Source organism: Nerophis ophidion, linkage group LG04 (assembly GCF_033978795.1).
Source record: "Nerophis ophidion isolate RoL-2023_Sa linkage group LG04, RoL_Noph_v1.0, whole genome shotgun sequence".
In the NCBI taxonomy this organism is placed as follows: Eukaryota; Metazoa; Chordata; class Actinopteri; order Syngnathiformes; family Syngnathidae; genus Nerophis; species Nerophis ophidion.
In genome coordinates, this window is record NC_084614.1 from 78,446,253 (window position 1) to 78,469,273 (window position 23,021).

Consider the following 23,021-nt stretch of genomic DNA (forward strand, 5'->3'; position numbering starts at 1 on the left):
CTACATTGACTCAGCCTCTAACCCAGCAGATGATATCACAAGGGGGAAAACACTGACTCAGCTCATAGGAGTGAGCCGATGGAGTCATGGACCTTCCTTTCTCCTACAGTCATCTGACAAGTGGCCTAAAGCACCAGCTGGTTCAGGCCCCAAAGAAGATGATGAACTGAGGAGGACTGTGTTTTGTGGTTTTACAGCCAGCTCAACTGATTCAAATATACCTGACATCCTGCAGTTTAAAACATTTCAAGATCTTTTGGAGGCAACCACACAGAAGTTACACGGGGCGGCCGACAACACACAACTCACCGCTGGTGACTACCATGAAGCAGAATTGACCCTCCTGAGGCATGCACAAATGGAGACCTTTCCTGAAGAAGTATCACTGCTCAAATCTGCTAAGCCGCTCTCATCTAACAGTAGATTGCTAACCTTAGCTCCTGAATATGATGATTCATCAGGCTTGATCCGTGTTGGAGGTAGGCTTAGAAGATGTGACAGCCTCAGCCAGGAAGTGCTGCATCCCATTCTTCTGTCATCCTCGCACCCAGTATCCAAGCTTCTAATTCAGCAATATGACACCCAGCTGCATCATCCTGGAGCAGAGCGTGTTTTTGCAGAGCTGCGCAGAAAATACTGGATACTGAGGGGCAGAGAAGCCGTTAGGAAGTACCAGCACAACTGTGTGGACTGCAAAAGGTGGAGAAGCAGACCACAAGTACCAAGAATGGCTGATATACCACCTTCTAGTTCGAGGCTTTTCCGACCTGCATTCTACTCGACCGGTGTCGACTGTTTCGGACCTATGCATGTTAAAGTAGGACGACATACAGAGAAAAGGTGGGGCATCCTGTACAAGTGTCTCACTACTCGTGCTATCCACCTCGATCTTCTACCCAACATGGATACCGATTCTTTCTTGATGTCACTCAGACGTTTTATTGCTCGCAGAGGGAAGCCCTATGAACTTCTCTCAGACCAGGGCACCAATTTCAAAGGAGGAAGTAAGGAACTGCATGAAACCTTCTGTGCCTTAGAACCTGCAGTTAAAGACCAACTTGCAGCTGAACAGATTTTTTCCGTTTCAATCCACCTAATGCTCCACATTTTGGTGGTTTTTGGGAACGAGAAGTGAGATCTGTAAAGAACGCCCTCCGTACCACTTTGGGAGCTCAGACTGTGCCAGAGGAAGTGTTAATGACAGTCCTTATTGAAGTAGAGGGAATCCTCAACTCAAGGCCATTAGGTTATGTCTCCTCCGACCTCGCTGACCCGGATCCTGTCACGCCCAACTGCTTGTTGATGGGGCGGCCAGACTCTTCACTCCCTCAAGTGGTCTACCCTGAGTCAGAACTGCTGACCAGAAAAAGATGGCGTCATTCGCAAGTTTTAGCTGATCACTTCTGGAAGCATTACATCAAACACTTCCTCCCCACCTTACAAGCCAGACAGAAATGGCTAACTGAAAAGGATGACATTACTGTTGGGACAGTAGTTCTTATCATTGATCAGCAAACGCCGAGGGCTCTTTGGCAAATAGGGACTGTGAAGAATGTTATTCCTGGAGCAGATGGCCGAGTGAGGACAGCTGTGATTCAGGTTAAGGACCGAACCTACACTCGCCCAGTTGTTCGTCTCATCAAGCTGCCAGCTTTACCTTAGGACAATATAAGCACCTAGTGGACAAATTGGTACACCAATTTGGGGGCGGCTGTACAAAAGACTGTCTGAAACGCTTGTTTTCTTTTTGTGTCATTGAGTTGCTTGAGTGTAGTTCACTTTTACGACACTGGAGGGGGCATTGAACACATCACTATATCAGCAAGCTCTGAAAGTTACGGTGAACTTGATGTCATTTGTTTAATTGACAGTGTGCGTCAATACAAAGTGAGTTACTTTATATACACTTTAATATAACCTGTTTTGTGCTTAAAACTACATTGCAACTCATTTGGTCAGTTTTATTGTTGTCTAATGGCTGTTTGGCATCAGGTTCACGAGCTAATTGCTAGCTAAATATCATACCCTGATTGGGGCCTGTTTGTAGCATTGGACATGTTTTTTAGCCCCAATTGACAATTTAGAATTATTGTTGTGATGCTATTTACATTCTAGTAATTATTACATTACTTAGGGCTGGGATGTTCAAATGCTGTGGATTTATGTAAACTGTGTATACACAGCTAAGTAATGTATATTTAACAGCCATGTTGCATGCTTGTGCCTATATTCAATTGTATTGTGGTCACTTTAGTTAATTTACAATAATTGTATTTGTTTGTTTAGGAAACCACACACATACACAAATGCAAACAAACAACTCAATATACAATTGAACCTGCAGATCTGGACTTGGACAATCTATTTTTTCTCCTGCACTCACCTGAATGAATAATTGCTGTCCTGACCCGACACCCTGAAGTGATTGCTAATCCATATTTAACCAGTCATAGTCGTCATTACAGTTCTAGAAAGACCACTACAAATGAGCAATATTTTGCACTGTTATACAATTTAATAAATCAGAAACTGATGACATAGTGCTGTATTTTACTTCTTTATCTCTTTTTTCAACCAAAAATGCTTTGCTCTGATTAGGGGGTACTTGAATTAAAAAAAATGTTCACAGGGGGTACAAGTGTCTGCCAAATACTTAAACATATATAAACACCTGCAAGTCTTTATTTCAGCTAAAACCACCAATCTGTTTCACTGGATTCAGAATAAAACAATTCTGTCTTACTCAACAAAGTTAGTATTTGAATATTGTTACTTGAAGACTTATCTGTGGTTACAATAAAATGAGAATGCATCATAATCAGTGGCGGCTGGTGAATTTTGTTTTAGTTGGGCCTGAAAGTTTGTAAACCACATACCTGTAGTGGGGTCATCCTCCCCCAGAAGATTTCTTTGTGATTTTCACATACAAATATTGTAGTTCTTTGCTCCTGCTTAACTCTGAGGTAATATTATTTTCACAAAATACAACCAATAGTATGTTAATGTAAATTCTTACTTGTGAAAAGTAATCCTCCAATTCCTATTTTCAACAGTCCGCTCAATTGAGCAGGAAAACGCTGAATACCAGCCCAGCATCTTTTTTTTCTACCTGTCAAATGTTAGTTTAGGCTGTTTGCCGGCTCCTCATCACCACTTCAAGATGACGGCCAAATTGCTTGCGTCACAGCAGCCAATTCTGCGTCTACTTATAAGATGTCTATGGTTATAACGTCATTGCAAACACGGCAATCTGTTGCGTCCACTGCAGATGTTACCTTATTCATACTTATTGTCAAGTGATTTTTTTTAAGCAGGGTTGCATGAGGTACCTACACATAACGTTACGTTAATGAATGTATCACACACAGTAACGTAATATTAGACGGCGGTCAGCAGCACCGCGTATTTTAGCCACCTACAAAAAGACAAACATAGTCAAATAAAGGTCAGTTAAAATGTATACTATATTAAGAATATGTGTACATATTGCATAGGGCCCTGACATCTAACAAGTACAGCACTGTTCATTGTTATGTTCATGTATTTGTGGTTTTTCATGTGTACACAGACATAAACACATACAGTATGAGATGAGATCAATGAGATAAGGTGACAACATGACATAAACTGCTGATGAACTAGTTACAATGCATTATTCCATGGAAATACAATGTTAACACTTTTGTGCAAATAAGTACAGTTGCACTTGTTTTTTCAGATGTGTTTGTACTGTAAAGGAATGAGTTAAATGTTTAGAATAACTGGTTAATAGTGCTATTATGAAGTGCAATGTCAGCACTGTTTTTTTTAATAATAAATACATACAGCGTTTTAAAAGCATACACAATCTGTGTACATATATTAGTCTGTGGTTAAAAAGACTTGAAATGACTCGAAACCCAAAATGCAGGACTTGGGACTTTCCAGTATTGACTTTGGACTTGACTCGGACTTGCCTGTCTTGACTCGGGACTTGAGGGCAAAGACTTGAGACTTACTTTTGACTTGCAAAAAAATGACTTGGTCCCACCTCTGGTAACGGGACACGCATCTGCCTCGCATGGGTTCGGTTCCCGGCCAGGGTTGCATCAGGAAGTTTCATCCTGAGTAAAAAAGTCAGCAGAAAGCCTTCATGAGATGGACTCGCTGTGGCCAAAGTGCTGAACGTGGGGGAAAAGTGTGAGGCAGACGCTTCTGCTGGCAGAATATCAAAGAAAGTGAAAGTAAAAGTAGACACGGTAAAGCCAAACATTGAATGCATGCTTGTTTCAAGTCACCTAAACTCGATGGTGATCATTTTTATTTTTATTTTGTCGTACCTGTCAAAGGTGAACACACTTATCCACGTAGGTGAGTAGTAACGAGTTACATTTACTTAGATAAGAAACACAACTTTTACTTTGCTATATAACATTTTATTACCATCGTTACATTCATTTATATCAGGGGTCACCAACCTTTTTGAAACCAAGAGCTACTTCTTGGGTACTGATTAATGCGAAGGGCTACCAGTTTGATACACACTTAAATAAATTGCCAGAAATAACCAATTTGCTCAATCTACCTTTAATAAATAAATCTATATGTATAAAAAAATGGGTATTTCTGTCTGTCATTCTGTCATACATTTTTTTTCCTTTTACGGAAGGTTTTTTGTAGAGAATACATGATGAAAAAAACACTTAATTGAACGGTTTAAAAGAGGAGAAAACAGGAAAAAAATAAAAATTAAATTTTGAAACATAGTTTATCTTCAATTTCGACTCTTTAAAATTCAAAATTCAACCGAAAAAAAGGAGAGAAAAACTAGCTAACTCCAATCTCTTTGAAAAAATTTAAAAAAATAATTTATGGAACATCATTAGTATTTTTTCCTGATTAAGATTAATTTTAGAATTTTGATGACATGTTTTAAATAGGTTAAAATCCAATCTGCACTTTGTTAGAATATATAACGAGTTGGACCAAGCTATATTTCTAACAAAGACAAATCATCATTTCTTCTAGATTTTCCAGAAGAAGAATTTTAAAAGAAATTCAAAAGACTTTGAAATAAGATTTAAATTTGATTCTAAAGGTTTTTCGAGATTTGCCACAATATTTTTTGGGAATTTTAATCATAATTGAAGAAATATTTCACAAATATTTTTTGTCAAAAAAACAGGAGCTAAAATAAAGAATTAGATTAAAATGTATTTATTATTCTTTACAATAAAAAAAATTAATTTACTTGAACATTGATTTAAATTGTCAGGAAGAGGAAGGAATTTAAAAGGTAAAAAGGTATATGTTTTTGAAAATCCTAAAATCATTTTTAAGGTTGTATTTTTTCTCTAAAACTGTCTTTCTGAAAGTTATAAGAAGCAAAGTAAAAAAAAGAATGAATTTATTTAAACAAGTGAAGACCAAGTCTTTAAAATATTTTCTTGGATTTTCAAATTCTGTTTGAGTTTTGTCTCTCTTAGAATTAAAAATGTCGAGCAAAGCGAGACGAGCTTGCCAGTAAATAAATACAATTTAAAAAATAGAGGCAGCTCACTGGTAAGTGCTGCTATTTGAGCTAATTTTAGAAGAGGCCAGCGGGCGACTCATCTGGTATTTGCCTTAAAACTCCACAGACATTTTTCGACCCGTATGTACAGTCACCGTGTGCTCGGAGAAGAGGTAGGATTAAATATAAGTCTTACTTCTTAATATTCCTTTTCAGATTTGTTGAAAGGTGCAAATGGAACCATGTGATGTTACTTGACGTAAACATGTCTGTAACAAATACATCAAAACCATAGCCACATGTGTAATGACTAACATTTACATAACATTTTGTAGATGACATTGCATGTCTTGTCTTGTTCTAGTCTGTCTTTTGAACGTACAAGTAAATGTCTTGTTTTTAGTGTGAGGTTTAACTGTTGTGTTTATTTTGTGTCATTGTGAAGTTTTTTGTACCTGAAAATCAGATATCCCGGCCCCCCAGACACATTTTTTCCTCTAAATCTGCTCCCCAGGTCAAAATAATTGCCGAGTGTGACCGTGTGTCTTGGCTACCACTCTTTACCGCATCTCTCCATGAACCCCGATACAAACATCCGACCAAGAGCGTTGGGCTGCAGTGCATTGTGGGTAGGCGAGTCTTGTACATGATCATGTTCTGTCGGTTCATTTGCAAAATAAACCAGAGAGCACAACTCAGCTTTGATACAAAATGAAAGTAAAAAGTCATGTTGGAATATTTTCAAAAACTCAGCTCGGATTAATTACTGTTCTCTTGGTAGTGGAGAAGAAGTGGGGATTAGGGGCCAAGGTGGTCTCTGATCCATCTTTGACACGGCAGATAAAGGGCTGGGAGAGGTTAGACCGAGGAGGCATGGGTTTTTTTTTTTTTTTACTACAGCCGACGAGGCACATATGTTTTTCAAATTAGACTGTGTCGTATTTTGGGGGAATCAAACAAACATTACAAAGAGATTCTAGGACCAGACAATCCATTGGATTCGATACAATTATCTTATTCAGGAATTACATTTTATTTTGAAAAAGTTATCAGTAATCTGGAAATACGTGTTATTTATTGGAATTGTAGATTGAAAAAGAAATAATCAAAAGCCATACATCATGAAACAGGCTACAGAAGTACAACAAATCACAGTTGAAAGAAACAACAAGCCCAACTTTATATTCATCAAAATGTGCTTTGAAAAGTTTAACAAATGCCCCAAGGGAGCGGTTTGCCTGGCATGGGATGAGATGCTTATCCATGGCGATGTAGAAGCTGTCCATCTTGCTCTTCTGACGGCCAACAGCGAGGAGGTATGGCTGCCGACCCTGCTGGTTGCGGAGATGCTCCTCCATACTGCAGCATGACTTAGGTTGAGAGAAGGAAACTAAGTATTAGACACCAGAATATTGTGCTGCCACAAAAAAACATTATTAAAGTCATTATTCAAACATCCTCTCAATCTCAGTGCAAAGATCGGAATGAGTGTTAAGACTTAATTTAAGTTTCATTCACTTTTTAACTGCCTTCATTTTCACATGTGGCTAAGAACATGACACATGACAAGTAGTTATCACTTTCATAATATTACCTTATGAAAGACAACAAGTCTCTCAATGGCATCACATGCACTGATTTTTGGAGACTTCGGTCCTCCTGGTGGTGGTGGAAGGAGATGTATGAGCAACAACAGGGAGGCCATTTCATGGTCGTAAGCTGAGGACAAAGATTCACAAGAATTAACTCAAGAATTTTCACATTTCCTCCATCTAATGTTCATATTTATTCCAAATATCAGATACATTTTCAGAGATGCAGGCGATACTTTAAAACAAGAAAAACAAATAAAACTCACATGTTGCCTCATCACTTCCAATGGAACATTCTGCTGACTGTAACAAGCGCCGCAACTCTGGTGCTGAAGTAAGTCGCTTAGCCTCTTTTATGATGTTTGGTTTGAAGAACACATCCCACTTCTGAAGCAGCCTGGAGGATGTCTCATCATCAAATAGGAGAATGAAGTCTTGCTCCACCTTTAAGAAAGAAGATATTTAACTACCACCGAAGGAAATACTTTCAAATGTCAGGCTGCTCCAAACATCTCATTCCAAACTTACCAATCCTTTTGTATCGAGGAATCTTGGGAAGATGGAGAGGATATCACCACTTGTACCTGGGTCATTAACAAGCTTCTGACGGTGCTGAAATGTCTCTCTCATCTTCTGGAGAATCACGGAATTGTCTGTGGTATGGTTGAGCAAAGATACTGCCTCTTGACAAGCATCCCCATCAAGCTGATTGTCGACATTGACAATCCTTTGGAACTTTGGGCCTCCTGAAGAAAGGTTCAAAGAGCTACTTGGTGGCGCCTCAGATCCACGCCGAATTTTCCTTTGGACTGTTTTCAGACGCCAAGAAATGTATCCTGTGCTACTAGCAGTGTACAAAAGACTGTCTCTGAAACGCTTGTTTTCTTTTTGTGTCATTGAGTTGCTTGAGTGTAGTTCACTTTTACGACACTGGAGGGGGCATTGAACACATCACTATATCAGCAAGCTCTGAAAGTTACGGTGAACTTCGATGTCATTTGTTTAATTGACAGTGTGCGTCAATACAAAGTGAGTTACTTTATATACACTTTAATATAACCTGTTTTGTGCTTAAAACTATATTGCAACTCATTTGGTCAGTTTTATTGTTGTCTAATGGCTGTTTGGCATCAGGTTCGCAAGCTAACTGCTAGCTAAATATCATACCCTGATTGGGGCCTGTTTGTAGCATTAGACATGTTTGTTAGCCCCAATTGACAATTTAGAATTATTGTTGTGATGCTATTTAAATTCTAGTAATTATTACATTACTTAGGGCTGGGATGTTCAAATTCTGTGGATTTATGTAAACTGTGTATACACAGCTAAGTAATGTATATTTAACAGCCATGTTGCATGCCTGTGCCTATATTCAATTGTATTGTGGTCACTTTAGTTAATTTACAATAATTGTATTTGTTTGTTTAGGAAACCACACACATACACAAATGCAAACGAACAATTCTATATACAATTGAACCTGCAAATCTGGACTTGGACAATCTATTATTTCTCCTGCACTCACCTGAATGAATAATTGCTGTCCTGACCCGACACCCTGAAGTGATTGCTAATCCATATTTAACCAGTCATAGTCGTCACTACAAGCAGCATCATAGAAGTGTTCCTGAAATGAAAAAAGATTAAATTCATTGTCATACTTAGTTCATGAGAAATCTCAGAGAATTCATATCAGTGCTATGCACATAGCATCAGGGCCAAAAATTGCAATTATTGAAATAAATGTTGATGCAAGAATGACATGAAAATAGTCATATAAATAATAAAAATAAGAATTACATAGCCTTTCTTGGTGTATGGATCCTTGAGAGACGGGAACAGTGTCACTATGCCAAGAGCATATTCCTCTCTGACTGCCTTAGTGGGAAGGTTTCTGATAGGAGATATCAATTTTTTAATCTAGATCCATGTAATGGCCATGTTGTTATCAAGCACAAAAAAATAGAATGTAAAAACATACATACCCATGACTATCAATCATGTGAGCCACCAGTATGTTGACCATTTGTCGTCTTGTGATATCTGTTAGGGTTTCTGTTGTTTGGTACTCCTGAAGTACTGCTTCACTGCCAGACTTGGCTTTTAACACAGCTTCAATCAACTGATAAAAAACAAAAACATGAAAATGCAAAATATGGTGATAAAGACATTTGAAGTTGCACAAAGAAGGGTACGTTTTGAATGTAAGCTAACGTTTATTGGCTGAGTAACGTAACTTTTATTCGTTGTGTAGTTAAATGAGTGAGGCTGTAAACTCACTGCTAACGTTAGAACCATAGACATCTTATAAGTAGACACAGCATCGAGCGCTACTGCCTATTGCCGCTGACGTGACGCGCGGCCGCCATCTTGGAGTGGTGATCCGCTCCACTCAGGGCAATTCCTTTGGCAGGAGCAATGAATTGTCAGCACATTTAATTCATATTAACTCACTTCAAGATGGCGGCCAAATTGCTTGCGTCACAGCAGCCAATTCTGCGTCTACTTATAAGATGTCTATGGTTATAACGTCATTGCAAACACGGCAATCTGTTGCGTCCACTGCAGATGTTACCTTATTCATACTTATTGTCAAGTGATTTTTTTTAAGCAGGGTTGCATGAGGTACCTACACATAACGTTACGTTAATGAATGTATCACACACAGTAACGTAATATTAGACGGCGGTCAGCAGCACCGCGTATTTTAGCCACCTACAAAAAGACAAACATAGTCAAATAAAGGTCAGTTAAAATGTATACTATATTAAGAATATGTGTACATATTGCATAGGGCCCTGACATCTAACAAGTACAGCACTGTTCAGTGTTATGTTCATGTATTTGTGGTTTTTCATGTGTACACAGACATAAACACATACAGTATGAGATGAGATCAATGAGATAAGGTGACAACATGACAAACTGCTGATGAACTAGTTACAATGCAATATTCCATGGAAATACAATGTTAACACTTTTGTGCAAATAAGTACAGTTGCACTTGTTTTTTCAGATGTGTTTGTACTGTAAAGGAATGAGTTAAATGTTTAGAATAACTGGTTAATAGTGCTATTATGAAGTGCAATGTCAGCACTGTTTTTTTTAATAATAAATACATACAGCGTTTTAAAAGCATACACAATCTGTGTACATATATTAGTCTGTGGTTAAAAAGACTTGAAATGACTCGAAACCCAAAATGCAGGACTTGGGACTTGACTTGAGACTTTCCAGTATTGACTTTGGACTTGACTCGGACTTGCCTGTCTTGACTCGGGACTTGACTCGAGACTTGAGGGCAAAGACTTGAGACTTACTTGTGACTTGCAAAAAAATGACTTGGTCCCACCTCTGGTAACGGGACACGCATCTGCCTCGCATGGGTTCGATTCCTGGCCAGGGTTGCATCAGGAAGTTTCATCCTGAGTAAAAAAGTCAGCAGAAAGCCTTCATGAGATGGACTCGCTGTGGCCAAAGTGCTGAACGTGGGGGAAAAGTGTGAGGCAGACGCTTCTGCTGGCAGAATATCAAAGAAAGTGAAAGTAAAAGTAGACACGGTAAAGCCAAACATTGAATGCATGCTTGTTTCAAGTCACCTAAACTCGATGGTGATCATTTTTATTTTTATTTTGTCGTACCTGTCAAAGGTGAACACACTTATCCACGTAGGTGAGTAGTAACGAGTTACATTTACTTAGATAAGAAACACAACTTTTACTTTGCTATATAACATTTTATTACCATCGTTACATTCATTTATATCAGGGATCACCAACCTTTTTGAAACCAAGAGCTACTTCTTGGGTACTGATTAATGCGAAGGGCTACCAGTTTGATACACACTTAAATAAATTGCCAGAAATAACCAATTTGCTCAATCTACCTTTAATAAATAAATCTACATGTATAAAAAAAATGGGTATTTCTGTCCGTCATTCCGTCATAGCTTGTTACAGCTTCCATCAACTGATAAAAAACAAAAACATGAAAATGCAAAATATGGTGATAAACAGCTATCCTTGACACGCAAAAACTGTTTTAATGTGTAAAAAAACTCAAGTGAATCAAGCTTTGTTCAAACCTGTTTAGCTGATGTTGCATCATGCTTATTCTCTTTTCGCTGTCTCTTGCGAGGGATCTCATCCATGGTAAGAGTTCCGCTTGAGTTGAAGCTAGAGTCAGAGATCTCAGATGCAGAGGACAAGGACAGGTCTGAAAATTCTAAAGGAATAAAAGAAAAAAACATTTGATCATTTTATTCAGTAGTGTACAGAGTGCCTGATAATACATGATTTTATATCTCACCCTGGCTTGAGAATATTGTCAGCACCACATTGCCTTGTCCAACCAGGTCGCTGAATATTTCCGCATCAACTTCTGTCCCTGTTGCATCCTTGTACATAATGCTTGCATCGGGTGGCAGGCAAAATCTCTCAATGACTGGAAAACAGTATGAGAAAATTGTGATTTATGTGCTTTATGTGCAGTTTCATTTGTCTCACAGCAAATGACTGTTCTAGTTAGATGGAGTCATCCACTGGTGATTTTTTCCCTCAAGTAACCCTGACACTTCTTAAGTCCAAATTTAAAAGTTAAGTATTGGCTTTTCTCAGTTAACTGTTCTTGTGTATAAAATGCTTTACATTCTAGGTGGCACACATGTTGAGTAAATTATCCCCATTTATAAAGGAATCTGCTTCAGGCATGTAAAGACACCAGAGTATACAACATGAGGTTTTTAAAGAAAGTGGGTCTATTTTTAAACTGTTTTTAAGGCAAGATTAAGTAAATTGAAACACCTTTTTCATGGAATTGGATAAAGTCAAACTGTCCCTCAACGTCATCCAGCTTCACATACTTCTGCTGTTGGTTGTACTTCACCTGGACCAGCATCTTCACTGAGACATGCAAAACATATATTAAAGAAAGTCAATATTTAAAGAAAGAACAGTTTAGAGGTCAATGTGTCACAGTAAAGGATAAGATTTGTTAATATTTTGCAGGGGCCTCTATCAATAATTTTCTTTTTCATTCCTAAATGATTGCTTTATAATATATATATATATATATATATATATATATATATATATATATATATTATGTATATATGTATATATATATGGGCTTCACGGTGGAAGAGGGGTTAGTGCGTCTGCCTCACAATACAAAGTTCCTGCAGTCCTGGGTTCAAATCCATGTTCGGGATCTTCCTGTGTGGAGTTTGCATGTTCTCCCCGTGAATGCGTGGGTTCCCTCCGGGTACTCCGGCTTCCTCCCACTTCCAAAGACATGCACCTGGGGATAGTTTGATTGGCAACACTAAATTGGCCCTAGTGTGTGAATGTTGTCTGTCTATCTGTGTTGGCCCTGCGATGAGGTGGCGACTTGTCCAGGGTGTACCCCGCCTTCCGCCCGATTGTAGCTGAGATAGGCGCCAGCGCCCCCCCGCGACCCCGAAAGGGAATAATCGGTAGAAAATGGATGGATGGATGGATATATTTATGTATACATGAGACAGAGAGAGGGAGAGTATTTTGAAAGGGATCACAATTGAATATTGTAATTAAAACTAAATGTTAGAGCAGTAACAGTAATTTCTACAACAGAAAAGTCACAATATCATCTGAACAATATCTCACTGGAAACAAGTCATTTTAATCATATTCCTGTTGTCACAATATTGAATAATTTCAAAATAGGATTAAAAACACAGCAAAAAAGAAAAAAAAAACATTAGTTATTCTTCCTGTCCTATCTCTTTCCTCCTTTCTCAGCTGTTTATGTGGCAGTGAGGGCTGGTTGGCTCTGCCAGCAGAAACTTTTAACACAATCATTTCAGTGGCGAGTTATGGTTAGCAGAAAGTATAAGGACAACGACTGCTAGATTGTTTGCTACAGTTTAAAGATGAGCCAGCATGCTGTGTCAGAGGATAAATGAGAGACGGAGGAGCAAACGGATTAAAAAGTATTTCACATGTTTGCGCAGGTTTTACAGATGTTTATACTCGAGGAGGTTTTTCTTCACATACAGTACTTACAGTTAGATGTCATCAAACTGATGTTACAGTTACTGTCATTTCACGGGATCCACCGTAACCTCTGCTCTGCTGCTCACTGACGTGCGTGTGTTTCTGTGCCCCTGAGAACAGAGGAGAGGCTGCAGCTATATTAATTTGTACCAAATCAAGAAAAAAAACAACAACAATCAGTTCTTACATTTATATATTCCTAGGTCAAGACAGATTCAGATGCTTGTAAAGGCCCTGGTATGAATTAAATACTAAATTATATTAAATCTCATTTAATATTTAATACAATATGTCCATGACCCAGTGAATACCCTGATAATAAATAACACCAAAACTTGAAGAGTAGCAATAAATGAACCAGTAACTACTGAGCTTATCCCTCCGCAGACAAAATTGGACAAGAGAAACATGTCTCCACAGGTTTTTGCCGTTTTTTGAAGTTTAGAGTGTGAGGGACAAAATAACAAAAGCCCCCACAACTGTTAGTTCCAGCCTTAAATAATATTTTGTACAGTAAAAACTTTGTTTATCATGGCTTTGAGGAAGTGACTTACTGTCATTTTTAAAGTTGAAGTGACTTGCTACTACTGTCTGCTAGCTTAGAAATGCAAGCTAATAGCATGACCGATTTTGTTGTTCAGAACTGGTGACAAAAAAAGCTTAGTTGCTAAAACACATATTCTCCATACATGTTTTATTGTACATGCTACATTTCACAGCATTAATTTGCAGCTGTTTCAGTACATTTGATTAAATTGCACTTACCTTGTGGAACTGCACGAGAGAAGCGAAATGGTTCCTATTGTCTCTTTTCCCTCCAACTGAAGTGAAATGCAGGGCGGGGCTTAATTGCATCTCAGCAGAGTTAAACTAACTCATGAGTGATCAACTCTGTCAAATAACTCCCCATAGCAAAAATTTGCTTGTTCATCTGTTGCTTAATCTCGTATCTTGAGAACATTTTGAGCTTCTCATATCTGTCTAATTCTGTGATCAATTGTTTCTCTTTTATTGCTCCTAAGGGACCCTTAGGAGCAATAAATAAGCTAAAAAGAGACAAGACACCACTGGTTGAGTTGAGACAACCCTTTGAGCAATATTTGAGAAGTGGGATACACTGACGAGAGCTCATATATGTATGCCATTGATCTCAATTATGTCTCATTTATTTTGAAGGATAATAAAAAGAGAAAGAAACGAGATGTATGAGCAATAAAAGAGATTTTATGTATGTCTTTTTCATGTCTTGATTATTTCTCTTAAATTTATTATCATACCTCAAATTTGAGAATCATGAGAACAAATTGAGAGTGCAATTAAAATATTCATCTGACTTAATTAGAAATAACACTAAACAAATACTCAAATATTGAAAGGTGTATCACTTTATTTGGCTACACAAAAATACAAAATATAATATAAAAATAGATTAAATACAAAAATGTAAATGTAGTTAATTAGTACATACATAATGTACATATTGACATTCACAATACTTAAAACATAGAAAACAATATACAAAAAATAAAACAAATACAAAAATAAATGAATTTGACCTTGAGTACTCACTTTGCTATTGTGAAAAAGTCAGGTGTAGCTTTTTAACTCCATGTTGAGCAAACCATGTACCTTAGTTAAAAAAACACTTGACTTCATCTCAGTAAGAGGGTGAGTAAATGACAAAATTTCCATTTTTGAAATATTCCAAGTAAAAACTGAAATACATTTATAAAATTGTAACTGTGCTGTGTGGAACTAGTCTACATACAAAAAATAATCACACATTGAAAACCAGGGATACTTAACATTTTTACCTTGGGGCACGACCAACTTTTCCACAAGAGGAGTCTGGGACCAACTGAAATATAAACACTGAATTAGTCATCTTACACTAAAGTGTAAGACAACCGAGTACCATTGCTGCCCATATGGACGGACAACAGCTAAGAAACAGATATTTATTGGCGGCTTCCAAGGGGTACTAGCAGCCAAACAGTGGGCCCCAGCCCTATGATTAAGAAACACTGTTGTAAACAATAGAACAGCCTCCTGCAATAACAATATAACATTTGGTACACACATGATCATTGAAATATTTTGAAATTGGTTACAAAAGCTACTAATATACCTGATTATGTAAGCAGCAACATACTGCGTAATTTCCGGTTGCATTATTTTTTTATTTGGAAAAAACTTTGCACTGTGAAAGGATATTAGCCGCTAGCTTGTTAGTGAGGTTGCATCCATCCATCCATCCATCCATTTTCTACCACTTATTCCCTTTTGGTGTGGCGGGGGGCGCTGGCATCAGTGCCAAATTTGCTTGGCACAGCACACCTCAATATGCATTATCACAGAATAACGTGGTACTAAAAGCTACATCATAAGGCAATTTTTTACAATATATACTACGCAAACCTAGACCAAAATATTTAACATGTTTACCAAGGAAACATCCTACCATAGAATGAACTCGACAGGTACAAGGGCCTACTTAAAACCGTCTCTGGCCCGACATTTGTTTACCAAAGCTTTCTTGAGCTTGGCCTCCTCAATATTGTCCCAATCAGGAAGGGTACCGCATCTCAGGACATACCCTGCAAGGCAAGAACATAATAATCAGCCATTCGTAATTTTGTCCCACATCAGTTTCTACAGGTATCAAATCTATGCAATGCAATGCAATAACAATAATAATGCAAATTCAAATGTAATGCTTTTTAATGCCATTTTTTGGTACTTGAAAAAATGTAATGCCCATGTGCGACTGCATATAGTTGTTGTTTTTTTATATAGTCAAAAGCTTACAATTATCTATCTGTATACACACAGTTGCAAGCATTAGTTAATTAGTTGAAAAGTTTACATTAACTGTTACTATCTAATGTATTAGAATTGGCTTACAAAGCTGTTTAATTGGAGAATGTATATTTATTTATTTATTTTTGTGGAGTAGCATCTGGTGTTTTGACCGTATGCATGGCCGTAGACAATCGCTAATTAAAAGGCTATCAAAAATATTAAAGGAGAACTGCACTTAAACCCTCTAAACAAACATCCCATTCTGCATCAGATGATCAATATAATATACCCATTAGCCATTTATTTAGTTGTGTCTGTTTGAAACATGCTGTAAGTATATATATATATTCTCTGAAAATATGATTTATAATAGCCACAAACTGGAGGATACCATTTTTAATCAGGATACAATTTGTTTTAAATAGTTAAAAGGTTTTATGGAATAATGAATGAACATCATACCAGGATTGCAAATTATGCATGTGTTTGGAAATGGATGATCTATTTAAACATTTTAGAAAAATACAGAACAATATTGGTAAAAATGCCAATAAGATGCATTTGAAAAAAAGCTATGGCAATTAAACATTTTGAATTTATTGTATTTTATACCTTCTCTGTTTAAAATGTTTACAGTAAATAGCAAGTATGTATCAAGTGTCCGGCAGCTGAAGGAACTTGTATTCATTTATTGTGGGAATGTCAGAAAATAAAAGAGTTGTGGTCTGCTGTGAAAATTGCCTCGCTAGCGTAGATCACTTGCGTCACAACAGTTGCTAATGTTAGGCAAGTTAGCTCATATGTGTTGAAGTGCAGATGATTGAAATAAACGACTCAGTGTATTAAAAAAGCTCAGCTTTTCCATTATCCTGACATGGTGTCACAGTTAAGGACTACACGCCTACAGTGACCAAAGAATGGAAAAGTTTAGGCCCCCAGAGCAGTTTCATTTTGCTTTATTGAAGCAGTGCTTTTGTCGTGTTCCCACCTTACAATACCTCTTGTATGCAGTTTTGACAGACGCAGTTAAAAAAAGAAACACACAGGAAGACTAACAATTTCGATGACCGTAACCTTCTTAAGTTATTTTTCATTTACCGTTTGACATATTGACTGTCCGCCATGTCCTACAATCGTATTAAATTTTTTATATGCCTCTGGGCAAAGCATTTAATGCTTTTCATTGCCGTTTAAAGCCTTAATTTACGCAAAATCATTAATACACACAACCACACTTCAAGTTGATGGACATAACACTATATTGCTCATCATAACGCTAGTTTTTAGTCAATCACAAATTGTAATTATGTAACATTGAGTTATACTTCCAGTGTGCTGTAATCGATAAGGGATTAACATTTCTCATATTGAACTTCTATTTAATTATTGTTACCCAATTTTGGCCTGAAAACACCCTCAGTTTGGGAAAACTTACTTAGGATTCCTTCAACTTTTTTCCGGTCAAGGATGCGCTTTCGTGTTCCTGCAGGTTTGTTTTCAGGGCGACCAAAAGGGACACTCCTCTACTGTAAAAAAGAGGTCAAAAAGTGCGTGGAATAAACGCATACATTTGGGCTTTGAAGCATGTCTCATGGCAGCAAGGCGGAACGATGATATGAATACGCCGCTCTCAGGAAAGAGCTCTTGCTGGTCCGATTAATGAGGGCCGTCGCTGTATTTGTCTCCAACGAGGTCGCAGGGAGTTTGAAGTACTCTGACTTGGCCCGGATCTGAAAGGGAAAAAATAGCACAAACAATACCAGAATGAGAAAATAATGTGTTCAAGGCCCAATCACAAGTTTAAGTAAACAAAACAATTACATCATGAATGAATTAGCATTGGGTACTTACCTATTTTCAAGAGGACTTCTTTGATTCGTTGCTTTTCTCGCCGGATTTTTTCCAACTCCTACCTACATCCATCACATGGCGTCCATGATTTTTCTGCCTGTGGTTGATAACAGATAGTGTCCTCAACAGATGGGTTGAGTGCATCTCTCCTGTCTGGTGCCAGGAAAGCTGCGTTTTTATTCTCAGGTGGATTCACCCGGCTAGGTGGCAAGCTATTGTGTACGCCGGGTGAAGGACCAGAGGTGTGGTGGACATTTGGTGATGGGCCAGCGGTGTTGAAGTCGTGTGGGGATAGGCGGGGTGTACAGCCTCCAGAGTGATCAACCTTCGGTGGTGAGGCCATTGGTTGATGGGCAGGATGCATGGTCTTCGTAGGGAAATGGACCTTTTATGTTGAGACCATATGGCAGGGGTGTCCAAACTTTTTCCACTGAGGGCCGCACACTGAAAAATCAAAGCAAGCGGGGGCCATTTTCATATTTTAAAAACCAATACAATAAATGTATAAAAAAATATACAGTTAGGCCTCCACTTAGTTATGATCCCGGGACCCCAAAGGGTTTTGGTCCAAAAAAATATTAAAAATGTGTCATTATTCAGTATTATTATCATTATTCATGTTTTAAATCTCTAGATCAACATTAGGAAAAAAAAAATGGAAAAAACACAAAATATGCAATATCTTCATCCAATAACTTTTTGGGGTGGAATTTTTGAGATTATATAATAATTGGAGCCTTAATTTTGGATATTTAATCATTATTTTTTTTTGAGGAATGACACTTAAAAACAAATCACACTAAAATAATTGGGGATCCCAAAGTGTCCTACTCGTTAAAGTGTTAAAAAATAAATAATACATTTTTTTTACTGTTTACTTTTAGCACAATAATCTCGAGATCAACCTCAGATATATCCGTCAATTTTAGAACTTTTATTGTTGTTTAATTTTTTTGGTTTGTTTGTTTTAGGCCCTTCTTTAAAAAAAAAAAAACAGCTCAGTTTTTTTATATGGCAAAACACAAAATATGCAACATTTTCCCCCAAAAATATCTTAAAGTGGAATATTTAACGTGACGTAATTGAAGTTTTGAATAGGTCAATAATTCAAAATGACATTGATTTTGATTCATTATTTTTTAAAGAAAGAAACAGCCTGCATGGCATCTTTGTGTTATTAAAGCATTGCAACATTTTCTTGTTACATTTCACCTGTTTGCGCTTTTTATCACTTTTAATTTTTTTCAGTTGTATTTTTAAAATGTGCCGTTAAAGAATGACCTGGGGGCCCCAAATGGCCCCCGGGCCGCACTTTGGACACCCCTGTCATATGGTGATAGGCTAGATATATGGCCTCCGTAAGGAAATTGACAATTGACGTGGAGGTCATACAGTGATGGGATGGCTGTATTGCCGCTGTAGGGTGATGGACCAATGGTTCCCTCTCTGGTAAACCTATCGTGATATTTCATTGAACAATAGATTACAATTGTATAAACCCAATTTGTCCATATATGTATATACAACATCAAAAGAGATGAGAAATACTGAACTACAAAAAAATTACTGAAATGACCTACAGTATATTTTAACCTGCAGCGGCCAAAGTGGACCTTAGTCTATGTGCAGTGAGGAGAACAAGTATTTAATAGACTGGCGGTTCTGTAAAATCTAAAACAAAACAAAAAATTACACATTTTATTATTTTCAAGTAACTTGCATTTTTTTTTCTCCACGGAATTGATCACCTAGTAACCTCTACTTCTCTGAAGTATCAAATATAAATTTCATGCAATAAGATGCAAATTAATTACTTTTAAAAAATTCATACAATGTGATTTTACGGATTTTTGTTTTGGATTCTATCACTTACAATTGAAGTGTGCCTATAATGATATTACTAAAAATAATAATATAAGTAACAGACATCGAACTACAAAATCACCAATGTATAAATGATTTGTTCTCCTCATTCTATGATGGACAGTACCAATAATGAAAATAAATGTACCATGACCAAAATTGACTATATCTATAATCATTCTGTACAGTACTCCTTAACAAAAACATTTCACATCAAAGACAAAGGAACTGGACCAGTACTGAAGATGAAATCATCTTGACTGCAAGGAAATAGACAACTCACTTAGTCAACAATAACAAATAACAGATTTTTTTAATAGTAAGTGATACATAACATTGACTATCACGAAAAAGTTATTACTTTATATCTCTCAGGATTATTTATGAAATGTACAATTAAGTATAAACTGTCAAACCAGTACTTATATTTGGTTTTAAATATGTTTTTTTTTTAAACTATTGCTTATTGAGATTTCTGCCCTACCTCCTTTCTCCACAAAGGAAGCACAGGCATGTGAGCACCCTTTGACAAAAGAGGAGGAAAATTCACAAAAAAGAGGAACATTTCCATCCGCATGTAGGGCTCCGACAAAAGCCCCGAAAATATTTTTTAAGAATCAATACTACATAGCACTGGGCCAATAAAACAATAATTATACATCGCAATACACATAATCATATCAATATTAAATGCTTTCGATAAAATATTCGAGCCAGCATGATTCGCTGCATGAGGTCACTCGCGCTTTGGGAACCCAGTAAACAGAAAGTGTCACTGAGCAATGGAAGTGACATGCTACAACAGACAATCAGTTAACAGTATTTACTGAGCAATGGAAGGGACACGCCAACAGCCAATCATGTAACAGTATCAACAACAAGTAAGCTAGCTCGATGATGATAATTATGCTAACTAGCAAGCCAAGCTTGTTTTGGTGTCCCTGTCCTGAAATTCAGTGCGGTGTTTAGGCAAGAGCAGCAGCAAGTACCAGCGGCCAAGGAGAGCGTTCCACAAATTTTGTTTGGATCCTATTTTTTGGATATTGTTTACTTACTTCATCCATGGAATTTTTGTTATTGTTGAACGCTCCGATCGGACAGGTTTTTACTGGACACATTTCCGATGAGTGTTGCTCTGAGAACCTACAAGTGTTTAGTTAATACTTGATTGCTGATAAGAAGTTAGCTCCGGATTTTTTGACACTCATCCTTGAACTCCCATCCTTAAACTACTTTTATTTATATTTCTCATATTCTTATTTATATTTAATTGAAAACAAAAACAAACGGAATTTATATTTTGACGTGAAACTGAATGTTTAAAAACTGTTAAGAAAGTACATATTGTGTAAATTTTTCTCAATAAAACTTGTTTATAAGATTTCAGTGTGTGTTCAAGTACTTCTTGAGCACATTCATCAATACTGTGATAACAATTGTAACCATGACATGAAATGTTCATTTTGTTACTCCCTAGTTTTGACACATGAGATTGTAGAGTGGATATTTACACTCTATGAACGTTTTGACCATAACTAAAAAGTAATAAAATGATGGCAACAAATTGTTTTCAGGGTCCACAAGTTCAGAACTTTTAATCCTGAAATCAGAGTGGATACAGATGTTGGGTTTTGGGCAACTTAATACATCAAATATTTGTATTTGTCATTAACATACTATTTACTGAAACAATGATTTGATGGCAAATAAAATAATGTTTGAATTAATGCTGTTTTTTTTGGTTTTGAAATTCACTAAATTTGCTAAAGATTAAACGTTTTGAACTTGTAGACCCATAGGCATGAGGTAATAAATGTCAAGCTTACCCATAGGCAGTGTTGCCGCCTGTTACAAGTCCCCCGTCACTTGATAGATTCAGCGCTGTAATATTATCATGTTCAGACAGTGGTTTCTGATCTACTGTAATGGTTTCAGACCCTGATGTTGAGTGTGATGGCTCACTGGCTTCCAACATATTTAAAAATAACTCCTGTGGAGTTTGGCAGCCTTTTGGTGACTGAGTCTGATCTTTTCCTAAAATATGTTCAACAGTTGCCCTATAAAATTTACTATCTGACCACTTTGCTAAAACAGAATCTCCTGTTTTAAGATCTAAGATCTGCACAGGAGCTTCAGCTCTTGGCAAAATGTCTGCTCCTGTAAAGATTTTGCCGGTATAACCGTCCTCCCATCTGACGAATGCCAAACAATCTGAAAGAGAGAGTGCAAAAGAAAAAGTGTTTAAAATTGTTTATTTGAGTATAAAAAATTGGACTGGTATTTGTCATCTCATTTGGACATCAATGTTATGATTATTCCCTCTCCCCATCCCTATTTGCATTTTAAAGCAGATGCAGTAGGAAGAGCTTGCCCATCGCTGTCTTAGAGGTGTGTGGCCTCATTACAATTAGGGTATTGTTACCTAACTGCCTTGGGGCGACTTTCTCAAGGTGGTATTTTCAGCTGTTCTTTAAATACTACACAAATTAATAAAGTCATTTTTCCAGTTTGTTAGCTACATGTACTGCAATTTGGCTTAACCGTAGTCCGCTTTGCCACACATACATAGAAACTTACCAGATTGCTTAATTGGGGGAGGAGAATTATGCAGGTCCTTCATTTTCTTTGTGGGAACTCTTAACCACTTTCTTGTAGTCGTTTCCATTTGGTCCAAGCTGTAAATGAAAAAATTTATTTTGGATCATAAACTGAGGATGGGTTGATTGGCAACACTAAATTGACGCGTGTGTGAATGTTGTCTGTCGATCTAAGTTGACTTGTTCATGGTGTACCCCGCCTTTCGCCCGAGCGGAACTGGGATAGGACATAGCACCCCCACGATACGAAAGGGAAAAGCAGTAGAAAATATATGGATGGAACTATAATATAAATGGAAATTATTTACATATATGGGGTCACTCCATATGGATGTTAACTTTTAGGGTGAATCAAATTTAACTTCTGTTAAAAACAAGTAAACAAAATGATATTTTATGATCGTTCTGGCTATAGTAAAAAAAAAATCTTAAACCAGACAGTTTAATTCTTATTTTAATTCATATCTATTTTGAGGTGCGGTGGGTTTGATGGCACCTTTTTATAATGGGGTACATATTAGGAAAGTTATAGTATTTTTAACAAAAAGGTCATGAATATAATCTCGAGCCCCAATGACTTTGTATTGAAGAGGTTGACCATAATTAGTGCATTTTGACCCGGTTAAAACAATCATAATTTTTTAAACATGTATCACAGGAAAACTATTCTTATATCATGTTGCTAGTCTTAACAAGACCTGTCTGATAATACCATCCATCCATTTTCTACCGCTTATTCCCTTTCGGGGTCGCGGGGGGCGCTGGCGCCTATCTCAGCTACAATCGGACGGAA

The 23,021-nt window shown here is 37.2% G+C and overlaps 1 long non-coding RNA gene across 1 annotated transcript; it reads right to left on the minus strand.

The window, feature by feature from the left end:
- Nucleotides 1–7,085: 7,085 nt before the first annotated feature.
- LOC133550610 (uncharacterized) lies at nucleotides 7,086–9,204 on the minus strand. The gene is made up of 5 exons (XR_009806343.1): nucleotides 9,069–9,204; nucleotides 8,884–8,977; nucleotides 8,609–8,710; nucleotides 7,350–8,013; nucleotides 7,086–7,210 (listed from the first exon to the last, which is right to left on the minus strand). It is a non-coding gene; the product is annotated as an uncharacterized LOC133550610 (long non-coding RNA).
- Nucleotides 9,205–23,021: the final 13,817 nt, after the last annotated feature.